The 12,681-nt window shown below is 35.1% G+C and overlaps 1 pseudogene; it reads right to left on the bottom strand.

Annotated features, from left to right (window-relative positions):
* Positions 1-6,958: 6,958 nt before the first annotated feature.
* Positions 6,959-10,946, bottom strand: LOC126064077 (olfactory receptor 5D13-like; annotated as a pseudogene).
* Positions 10,947-12,681: the final 1,735 nt, after the last annotated feature.

The raw sequence follows: 12,681 nt of genomic DNA, 5'->3' as shown, positions 1-12,681 counted from the left end.
ACACAATTATAAAATGTCTAGAAAAAAATAGAAGAAAATTTTTGTCACCTTGAGGAAGACCAATGATTTTTATATTCCTGTATCAAAAACCAATTTATATGTATTTTTAAATTGATAAATTGAATTTCATCCATATTGATGAAAGACACTGTAAGAAAAAAAAAAAAGCAAGGGAATAGTAAGAAAGATTTGCAAACAACACATTTTGCAATAAAGAATAGTAATTGTATCAAATTAAATACCTTAAAATCCAATAATAATAAAATAAATGCAATTGAAAACGAGAAAAGAATATACACAGGCACTTTAACCAAAAATAAACAGGCTACAAAAGATTACATGAAATGATATTCAACTTAATTATTCATTTGTTGTTAATGTTGTTGTTTATGCTGGGTGCCCTCAAGTCAGTTCCCCCTCATATAGGGACCCTACGTACAACAGAACGAAACATTGACTGGTCTGCAATCCTCACAATCTTTGTTATGTTTGACCATATCGTTGCAGCCACTGTGTCATTCCACCTTGTTAAAGGTCTTCGGCTTTTGTGAGGACCATCTACTTTAACAAGCACGATATCATTCTCCAAGGACTGGTCCCTCCTGATAATATATCAAAAGTACAGGAGAGGAAGCCTCCCATCCTCACCTACAAGAAGCATGCTGGCAGTATTTCTTCCAAAACTGATTTGTTCGTTCTTCTGGAAATCCATGGTATATTCAATATGCTTTTCCAACACCATAATTCAAAGGCATCAATTTTTCTTCTGTCTTCCTTATTTATGAGGCAATTGAAATTATCACGACTTGGGTCGGGTGCACCTTAGTCCTCAAATTAACATCTTTGTTTTTTAACACTTTAAGGAGCTCTTTTGCAGCAAATTTACCCAATGCAATTCGTCCTTTGATTTCATAATGTTGCTTCTATGTGTTTCAATTGTTGATCCAGTAAAATGAAATCCTTAACAGCCTCAATCTTTTCTCCGTTTATTATGATGTTCCGTATTGGCCCAATCGTGAGGATTTTTTTTTTTTTACGTTAAGGTAAAATCCATAATGAAGGCTGAAGTCTTTGATCTTCATCAGTGTTTCAAGTTCTCTTCACTTTCGGAAACCATACTGCAGGTTGTTAATGAGTATTCCTCCAATCCTGATGCCTTGTTCTTCTTCATATAGTCCAGCTTCTTGGATTATTTGCTCAGCAAACAGATTGAATAGGTATGGTGAAAGCGTACAGTCTTCAGGCATACCTTTCCTGACCTCAACCCATGAAGTATCCTGTTGTTCTGTTCGAAGGACTGCCTCTTGATCTATGTGTAGTTTCCTCATGAGCACAATTAAGTGTTCTGGAATTCCCATTCTCCCCAAAGTTATCCATAATCCGTTATGATCCACACAGTCAAATGCCTTTGCATAGTCAATAAAACACAGGTAAACAGCTCTCTGGCATTCTCTGCTTTCAGCCATGATACCCCTGGTTTCACATCCTCCTGAATCCGGCTTGAATTTCTGGCAGTTCTCTATCAATATACTGCTGTAGCCAATTTTAAATGATCTTTAGCAAAATTTTACTTGCATGTGATATTAATCATATTGTTCGATAATTTCTGCATTTTTTTTATTCACCTGTCTTTGGAAAGGGCACAAATATGGATCTCTTACAGCCAGTTGACCAGATAACTTTCTTCCAAATTTCTTGGCATAGACAAGTGAGCACTCCAGTGCTACATTCACTTTTTGAAACATCTCATTTGGAATTTACTCAAATCTTGAAGTCCCTTTTTTTTTGGCCAATGTCTCCATTGCAGCTTGGACTTCTTCCTTCAGTAACACTAGTTCTTGATCATGTGCTACCTCCTGAAATGGCTGAAAGTCCACCAACTCTTCGGTACAATGACTCTGTGTATTCTTTCCATCTGCTTTTTGTGCTTCCTGCATATTTTAATATTTTCCCCTTAGAATCCTTCAATATTACAGCTCAAGGCTTGAAATTTTTCTTCAGTTCTTTCAGCTTGAGAAACGCTGAGTGTGTTCCTTCCTTTTAATTTTCTAATTACAGAGCCTCTTCTGACATCCATTCTGATCTTTTCTTTCTTTCCTGTCTTTTTTATGATCTTTTGCTTTCCTCATGTATGATCTCCTTGATGTCTTCCCACAACTTGTCTGGACTTCAGTCATCAGTGTTCAATCGATCAAATATATCCTTGAGATTGTGTCCAAATTCAGTTGAGATATACCAAAGTTCATATTTTGACTCTCATGGACTTGTTCTAATTTTCTTTAGGTTCAACTTGAACTTGTATACAAACAATTGATGGTCTGTTCCTCAATCATCCCTTAGCCTTATTCTGACAGATGATATTGAGGTTTTCCATAGTCTCTTTCTAAAGATGTAGTCAAATTAATTCCTGTGATTTCCATCTGGTGAGGTCCACAAGTATAGTCACCGTTTATGTTCTTAGAAAGGGGTATTTACAATGAATAAGTCATTGGTCTTATAAAATTCTACCATGTAATCTCCGGCGTCATTTCTATCACCAGGGCAGTATTTTCCAACTACATATCCTATGTCTTTGCTTCCAAATTTCGTGCTCCAACCACCAGTAATTATTAATATATCTTGATTTGGTTTTTGATCAATTTCAGACCGCAGAAGTTGGTAAACATCTTCAAATTCCTCATCTTTGGTATTAGTGGTGGTTGTGAACATTTGAATAATAGTCCTATTAATTGGTCTTCCTTGTAGGTTTATTGTATTATTCTATCACTAACAATGTTGCACTACAGGATAGATCTTGAAATGGTCTTTTTGATAGTGAATGTTATGTCATTCCTCTTTAATTTGTCATTCCAGGCATAGCAGACCATATGATTTTCTGATTCAAAATGGTCAATTTGAGTCCATTTCAGCTCATTCATGCCTAGGATATTGAACTTTCTACGTTCCATTTCACTTTTGATGACTTCTAATTTTCCTAGATTCATGCCTTGTACACTTCACGTTCTGATTATTAATGGATATTTGGAGCTGTTTCTTCTCATTTTAAGTCGTGCCACATCAGTAAATGAAGGTCCTGAAAGCTTGACGCCATTGATGTCATTAAGGTCGACTTTACTTTGAGAAAGCAGCTCTTCCTTAGTTGTATTTTGAGGACCTTTCAATCTGAAGTCCTCATCTTCCAGCACTATTTTATGAACGTTCCACTGCTATTCATAAGGTTTTCATTTGTCGATTTTTTTTTTTTTTCAAGTCTTCTTCACTTTCCAAAATAGACTGCCAGGTCCTTCCTCCTAGTCTGTCTTAGTCTGGAAGCTCCGATGAAACCTGTCCACCAATGGTGACCCAGATGGTATTTGAAATACCAGTGGCAAACCTTCCAGTATCACAGCAACACGCAAGCCACCACAATAAGACAAAATGACAGATGCCTGATAGAAATAAAAGTCACAAAGAACAAATTCAGCTGTGTGTAATAAAGTACCTAAAAGAGAGATATGAAATAACATGAAGTCTGGAGGGGTAGATAATATTGGAAGAGGTAAACTTTTCCTTTAAAATGAAAAAATCTGCATTTTTGTTGTATATATATATATACATATATATATGACACAACCCTGCTTGCCGAAAGTGAAGAAGACTTGAAGCACTTCCTGATGAACATCAAATACCACAGCCTTCAGTAAGAATTACACCTCAACATAACAGAAACAAAAACATGAACTGCCAAAAGAGTTAACAAATCTGTCTCGGAAGAAGTAAAACCAGAATGCTGTTTAGAAGTAAAAATGGCAAGACTACCTCTCATATTATTTGGACATATTATCAGGAGGGATCAGATCAGTCCCTAGAGAAAGACATCATGCTTGGTAAAGTACAGGGTCAGCGAAAAAGAGGAAGACCCTCAACGAGATGGGTTGACACAGTGGCTGCAACAATGGCCTCTAGCATTACAGTGATTGTGAGGATGACACAGGACCTGGCAGTGTTTTGTTCTGTTGTGCTTAGGGTCTCTATGAGTCAGAACCTATTGGAGGCACCTAAAAACAATGTACATATATATATATTTGGCATTTCAACATGTTTTACATGTAAAATTCAGTGATATTAATTACATTCATCATGTAGGACAACCATCACCACTACCCAATGCCAAAATTTTCCATCACCTTTAACTGACGCTCAGTGCCACCTAAGCAATTTTAGCAATTCTCTTGAGGGTAGATGATGTTTCATTTTCTTTTCCATTAAGACATATGATGTGGACACATTTTTGTGAGATTATTCTCTACCTAGAAACTCTACGGGGCAGTTCTACTCTGCCCTATAGGATTGCTATGAGTCGGAATCGACTTGACAGCACTGGGTTATATAGTTCTTATGGAATTACCATACATTAGTCCATTTTAATTTGGTTGATTGTCTTGTTATTAATAATTTGAGAGGGTTCTTTATATACCGTGAGCAATTAACAGCCATATATATTGTGAATATTTACTCCCAGTATTTTCCACTTACTCCTAATCTGAGGACTGCCTATTCATGTTCTTAATGATATCTTTTGGTGATGGGATGTTTTGATTTTTCATGAAGTCATATTTACCACTTATCACAAAGACATCTTGTTTGCCTTCTTCTAGTAGCTGGAGATGTTTGCTGAAGTATTTAAAGCATTTAAAATTATTTTTTATGGACTGAAGTAAAGGATAATATTATTTTCTCCCATTCAGTTGCCCTATTTTTCATGGCACATTTTAAAAACCAGTTAAATATTTTTTTATATCTGAACTTTATTTTAGTTACACTTTATCTGTTTTTTGCTAAGACCACACTGCCCTGTTTACTGTTGCTTTGTGTAAATCCTCCAGCCCTTCGACCATGTTCTTTTTTAAAATAGCTTTGGATGTTTTAGATATTTTTCTATTTCCATACATATTTAGTACCAGTATGTCAATTGTTTCAAATAAATTTTGATATTGATTGGGGTTGTATTAAATCAGTAATTTGGGGAAAATTTACATCTTAATAGTGAATTTTGATCAGTGTATGTGTTATAAAAACTTAGCTATCCATTTATTCCCTCTTAAATTTTTCTCAGGAATGTTTTAAAGTTTCCACTCTAAGGTCTTGACAAGGTTTGGTAATTTTATTCTGTAGCTGTTGTTAGTTTCACAACTAGTTTATTTTGTTTACATTTGATATTTCTATATAAGTGATAGCTTAACTTTAAATTTTTATGCTCTTAAAGCTAGATTAGCATCAATTTAAATTATATTACTGTAAATTTAGGATCTAAACTGTAATAGCGAAGGTAATCACTAATAAAATAATTTTAAAAATATACAGAAAATAAAATTAAGATGAAATAAAATGAGACAGTAGAAAAAATTAATAAACACAAAAAGATTAGAAGCTTGGAAAAAAAATGATCCAACTATATACTACCTTCCAGAGACTTACTTTAAATCCAAAGATCCAAATAGATTGAATATTAAAGGATGGAAAAAGATATTCCATGTAAATTGTAATCAAGAGAGAGCTGTGATGCCTAAACTAATATTAGACAAAGTATTAAAGTACTTCCTTGGACCATTTGGTTGTGCATGACATATGGTGACAATTAAAAGTTAAATAAAGAACATAATGATATACTTAAAAATATACCATAATATGTTGAAAACAGTATTATATATTACTAAGTAATCAGAATAGAATACAGAAATCACTAATGGCTCTTTATAGTGAGGTAAAATGTAATTTTTTTACATAGATATAAAATGCTAATGCTTTAGACTAGACAAGTAATATTTCACAGTTGGCAGTTAGATTAGGATCATGACACCTGTAAATTTACCAAGATATCATCTATCGTCAATCATGATAAGCAGTGTCAGACAGACATTTCATTAAGTGAATCATATAATTCATTAATTTATAAAAACTTCTGTCAAACCAATTATAATTATGTTACATTTGTCTGAAATACCAGGGAAGAATATTTTCTATTAGGTAATATTTAGCATAAACTTATGTAGATTGAAATATTTGATCCAATTATTCATTCCTTTCTGTATCTATGCTCCTTGCCTTGTAACTCTTAAGTTCTACAAGAGACAGATATACTTCTTCAGCCCTTGACTTTGGTCTCAGCTCTGTGATTGACATTGCATTATAAAATATAACAAAAACAGTTGCTTGGGAAGCTTTTGTTAATGCATGTTTCCTTTTGTGACTCAGTCACTGACATTGGAAGAACATACTCTAGCTACCCAGGTCGTCCAAGAAGGATCACAGATACATGAAACAGAGCTGCCCAATCAATGTACATACCTATTGCCCTCAGGTGAGTTCATCAGCCAAGTTCAGGCCAGATCGGATGACCCCAAATATTAGCCAGTGATATTTTTTTATTGTCTTAGTATACAGAAATGAAATAAAATTTACATTACCAAATAAATTTATCCTACCCATATTCTGATAGAAGTATGTCCTATGCACACTTTAAAAGGTAAAAAGAAATTCATGCTTTTGAGTATATTTCATGCTTGAGTGTTGAGCAGATCTTTGTTTACTCTGTTGGCTATATTGCACTATGATGTATCCTCTGGCCTGCTAAGCTATACATTTTCAGAACATCTCTACAAACCCATTCTCAGAATGACTTCATTTACATGGGCAACTACATGGTCATGTGTACAAACTCAGAAATCTTCAATTGAAAACTTTAATTCAAGAGCCTTAATTTAAATAAACTGCACTCTAAATACTGTGCTACTTATCATTTTTCAACTAATTTACTAAGCTTTAAAGAACATTACTATCGGATGATTGATCAAATGGGGAGTTACATTAGACATTGCTTTGCTAATTTAATAACGATTCTGAAACAACACATCACCTAGAACACTTAAACAATTCTTCACGATTATCTGGAAAAGGAATAAATAAATCTTTACCAACTTTACAGTTTGTGACAGGGTAACTTGGTATTCACTATCTTCCTAGCTGCCTCCTTCACATCTTTGTTCCTGAGGCTGTAGATCAGGGGGTTCAGCATGGAGATGACCACTGTGTAAAACACAGAGGCCACCTTGACCATGAGCCATGAGCCCTTGGAGTTAGACACACAGTAGAGAAAAAGGATGGTTCTGTGGAAGATAGAAATGGCAGTTAGGTGGGAGGCACAGGTGGAGATGGCTTTGTGTCGCCTCCCAGTTGAAGGCATCTTCATGATAGTGATGAATATGAAAACATAGGAAGTAAGAATGATAATAAGGCTGCTTATTTCATTGAATGTGGCTGACACTAAAATGACCTTCTGACTAATGTAGGGGTCAGAGCAGGACACAGCAACAATGGCAGCATGCTCACAAAGTTGTTTATGAAGTTAGTCCCACAAAAGGATAATGTTAACAGAAAATAGGTGAATGTCAAGGAACAGACTATGCTCCAAGAGTAGGAGGCAGCCACCAACAAGAAACAAAGCTTCAGGGACATTGTAACCGTATAGAGCAAGGGGTTACAAACTGCCACAAATCGATCATAAGCCATCACGGCCAACATGAATGTCTCTGTCACCACAAATATACAAGCCAAGAAGAACTGTGTGATGCACCCTGTGAAGGAGATGGTTCTGTCTTCCACAACCAGGTTTTCTAACAGTTTGGGTGTAACTACTGAAGAGTAACAGAAATCAACAAAGGACAAGTGGCTGAGGAAAAAGTACATGGGGGTGTGGAGTTTGGGGTTGATCCTGATGATTAAGATCATGCCCAGATTCCCAACAATGGTGACCATGTAGATGGTCAGGAAGACCATGAAGAGGGGCACCTGGAGGTCTGGGTATTCTGAGAAGCCCAAGAGGATGAACATGGCTCCAGCACTCCGATTTTCTTGTTTCCTGTTGAGAAAATAAGAAATCTGATTATCTTGAGAAAGGAAATAATTAAATTAGGCAGTATAAATTAACAACAAGAAAAAAAGGCTTATTGAGTGTCTATGTAGATTTTGTGGGAAATTACATGTTTGCCACTGTTACTTTATTGGAACAGTTAGAACTTACTAATATCACATTACACAGTGAATATTAATTTTGTGCAAGAGGGATATTAAAGAACAAATTTGGAAGAGGAATAACAAAGAGAGTAGACTCGACTATATTACAATCAAGATCATTATCAAAGGCAGCTGGCTTCATAGGAAAAACCACTTTGTCTCTTAGCATGAATCTGAATTTCTTGACAAAAATTGTTTTATAGAAAACTACAGCTTAAGAATTTCTATAGGCTCTTCTGGTCCCTCCTTTTTAGCTATCAGCAATTAACTTAGAACTGAATTTTTTTTTTTTAATTTTAACAACACGAAAATTATCAAGGCAAAATTTTGTTGGTTGGGCTATGTTCCTTTTCTGAATCTTCATTATCCTACTAATCCAATAATCTCAACATATTCTATCACTCTGGAATAGAAGTCTACTGAAATTTTTCACTCATCACAAAATACATTTATAAATGTTATTCTTCAATGCATATCATATCATTCTTTGGCAGGCACTCACCATCAAATACATATTGTGTCATCTTTGATAAAAATAGTTGAAGCAATAGTTCATATAAATCTCTTCCTTTCCAATGTGGCATTTGGGAAAGATGGGCAAGTGACAAACAGTTAAAACTGTGAAAGTACTGGACACTGCTCTTAAATGCTATCCTGCAGCACAAATGAGTATTGTTATCTCGAATCAAGTTTTACGCTATGCAAAGAACAAATATCAGGCTAGAGACCAAACTCAAATACATACCATGATATCTTTGATGCCACTGGGATAGAGGAAACCCTGGTGGCATAGTGGTTAAGCGTCGCAGCTGTTAACCAAAATGTTGGCAGTTCGAATCTACCAGCCGCTCCTTGGAAACTCTACTCTGTCCTATAGGGTCGCTATGAGTCAGAATTGACTTGATGGAATGGGTATTGGGATAGAACTTCAGAAATGAAAAGTTGGTTTTCAGTATCAAGTACAGTTGGCTAGGGCCATTTTATATTTCCTTTGTAGTTCACAATGCCTACTTACTGGTTTTCTTTCTAAATGAGTGCCAAATGTCTACTCATATGGAGTTGGGACATACCTGAAGAGTATGAGAAAACCCTGCAGGACGATATAGAGCAGAGAAGGCAAGGGACTCCCTGTATTCTCAGAGAAGCCCTGCACTCGGTAACACTATGACAAGAACAGAAGGGAAACTTGAACTCTTTCTGAACCTGGCAGCATAACCCGCAAGCCCATCATCCCCTTGGTACTCCCAGGCTCTTTCCTGTTGCATTGGAGTAATAAGAATTAAACGTATTATATCCTTATATTTATTGCTTAGTTATTTACTGATGCCAAGAGATTCATAAGACTTCTCTCATCACTCTTTGCTGATCTGCGTATGAATCTGCCCCTCCTCTATTCTCACACATCTCCTATCTCTTCCCATCCACTGATACTATTGAATCATATTCTCTGGAAATAAATATCAGTTACCAAGTAAGGAGTATAATAGAAGTGCTTCCTTTATGTCTTTCATAGGTTGAAGATTGGTCATTCGCAAAATAATCACCAGGTGTAACATTGTCCATGAAGGTGGAGTTATTTAAATAAACCCATGATATTGAGGACTACTGTCACTTTTTTCCTCATTGGAATCATTCTCATGATGGTGTTGATTGTGATGATTAGGATATGGAAGCATTTACTGGCAGTTTGATTATTTTCACTTAGGCACTGGCTTCTCTACGATCTGAACATGCCTGACAGAAATACAGCTGGGTTTTATTTAGTCACTCCTAACTTAAGATACCCAGTGACAGTGGCTTTAACCTAAGTATATAATTTCATTTTTCCCATTATCCTTTCTGAATTCCCATCACTTTGTATCTCTCTCTAGTTTTATCAGGTTTGGGCATGCAGGAAAAATATCTCTCAAGGTCTAATTCAGCAACAATTCCTTTACTACCATTCTATATAAGGCACTACTCAGCTAGATTTTGGCCACATATTTTCAACCAAGGAAAATCTGGTGGTGTGGTGGCTAAGTGCTATGGCTGCTAATCAAAAAGCTGGCAGTTCGAGTCTACCAGGTGTTCCTTGGAAACTCTATGGGGCAGTTCTACTCTGTCCTATTAGCATCACTATGAGTCAGAATCCACTCGACGACAACAGGTTTTTTTTTCCTTTTTTTCAACAAAGTCTCTCAATTTTATTTTTAGAATTATTTTTAATAATTTTATGCAACATACCAAAATAATTTTCCATGATCACTTTATCCTGACAGTGAATGTCTTTTAAGATCCAAATACTTTTATATAGTTAATGCATGTGGCCAGGTTGGCTTTTCCAAAACTGCCTGAGGTCTGTGTATCATTACTACTAACTTCTTCTTGTCTTATCATGCTGAATTTATAGGACTCTGTTAAGCAGCACACTATTTGCATAAAGTATATTTTCCCATTTTGTTCTCTCCTGTAATGTTTTATTTTTCCCTCTACTACTATAGATATTATGTATTTTGTCTTATCATCTCTATACTTACATATTTTAAGGTTTTTTTTTTTAGATCACAAGTAATATGTATTGTATCCTATAATTTGTAAATTTGTTGGTTATTGTTACCTTCTTTCTCAGGCATTGTGCAAACTTTTAGAACAAAACTCACATTTGATTATTCTCTATTAACTAAGTGCCTCTTTCATTGCTGGGCACCTGATGAGAAAGCAAGGAAATCATTTGAAAGTAAGAATGTGTAATGGCATAACACCTTGAGGCTTCTCCAAGCCAAACTGACTAAATTTTAATAGACATGTTTTCATTTCTTGCAATGATTATCATAACTAAATATTTTACATCTTAAGTGAAATAAAACAAGTATTGAATAAACTCACCTAAATACTGAAGCACTTAGGTGATTCATTGACTGAAGATTCCTTTGCTAAGATGGATGAACTCTGAGAATTTGCCTGATTAGTATTCTATTTAAATAGAAACAAACCTAAAAAGAAAGAGTCCATAGTATGTAAACATTTCATTTAATATTTCATATAAACAACGTTTCTCCAACCTATTGGGAAAATCCAGTGTTAGCAGAGAGTGAAAAGCACTTCAAGCAGCTAATTTCTGGCACCAAACTGTGTCAGATATGTGTCAGCATGGCCACTGGGATGTGGGCCAAAGAGAATATCATGGAAGCACTGCCTCGGAGGCCACAATTTGAACAATTAGATGAAACACTGTCCCATGTGATTTCTTGCTGTGGATTATTTTTTTTAAGCTCTAGGGACATTTGTGTCATTAGCTTTAGCCCATTCACATTTAAAAGAAATAAATAAATAAATGAACCACACTGAATGCATACTGATTTTATACACTGTAAGTTACACAAAAGTGCAATGAAAAAAATCATTTGTAAAACATCAGTCAGGTTGTTTATTTTCTTTATTACTAATCATTTCATTTTATTTTCTTATTATTGTAAAATTTATATTTTTTATTTCCATAACCAATTATATTGCAGGAATATACACAAATATAATGGATTTTAAACTTTAAAATTCTAGTATTTTTTAGATACCCTTAGATTTTAGGCAAGTTTCCTGATACCTGTGAATAGAAACAGTTTTAATGCTTACCCTCCTTGCATCATGGCTACATTTTTCTTGTTTAAATGCAGCAGCTGAGATTGAGAGGAAAATGTGGAATAAAAATTATGGGAGTGGACATCTTTGCTTTACTCTCAATATTAAGGGAAAAGCAATCAGTATTTAACATTGAAGTATGTAAGTATAGGCTTTTGTATAGAAATTCTATCATTTTTAGGAAGGCTGTATTTCTGGTTTTAGCACAATATCGTTGTTGTTGTTAGGTGCTGTCAAGTCTGCTCTGACTCATAGCGACCCTATGTACCACAGAACGAAATACTGCCTGGTCCTGCGCCATCCTTACAGTTTGTCGTTATGCTCAAGTCCATTGTTGCAGCCACTGTGTCAATCCATCTCATTAAGAGTCTTCCTTTTTCCCAACGACCCTGTACTTACCAAGCATGATGTCCTTCTCCAGGGGCTGATCTCTCCTGACAACGGGTCGTAAGTAAGTAAGACACAGTCTCGCAATCCTTGCTTCTAAGGAGCATTATGGTTGTACTTCTTCCAAAATAAGCACAAAATCAGTACACTAAGAAGGAAAAGCTCATGTTTTTCTCAACAGACACGAAAACAGTATTATCCCAAAATTCAACATTCACTTTTTATAAAAAGACTGTGAAAACTGGGAACAAAAGGAAACTTCCTCACCTTCATAAACAGCATCTATGAAACATAACACAGCTAACATCGTATTTAGTGTAGAAGACGGAATATTATCTTCCTAGGATCAGGAAAATGTGTCAGCTCTCACCGCTTCCATTCAGCATTGTCCTGGAGGTTTTAAACAATGGAATAATGTACATCTATAAATAAATAAAAGTCAACCACACAACATGATCTTTTCTGAATAAAATCCTGTGAAATCTACATAAAAAGTCATTCAGAATCAAACTATGTTTAACATGAAACCTGAATAGACAAAATTCAATTTTATTTTTATATATTACCAAAATTAATAAAAATTTATATTAAAATATACTTCCAATAAAATCTCATAAATATTTGACA

Source organism: Elephas maximus, chromosome 20 (assembly GCF_024166365.1).
Source record: "Elephas maximus indicus isolate mEleMax1 chromosome 20, mEleMax1 primary haplotype, whole genome shotgun sequence".
In the NCBI taxonomy this organism is placed as follows: domain Eukaryota; kingdom Metazoa; phylum Chordata; class Mammalia; order Proboscidea; family Elephantidae; genus Elephas; species Elephas maximus.
This window is presented reverse-complemented; position numbering and strand designations above follow the sequence as displayed.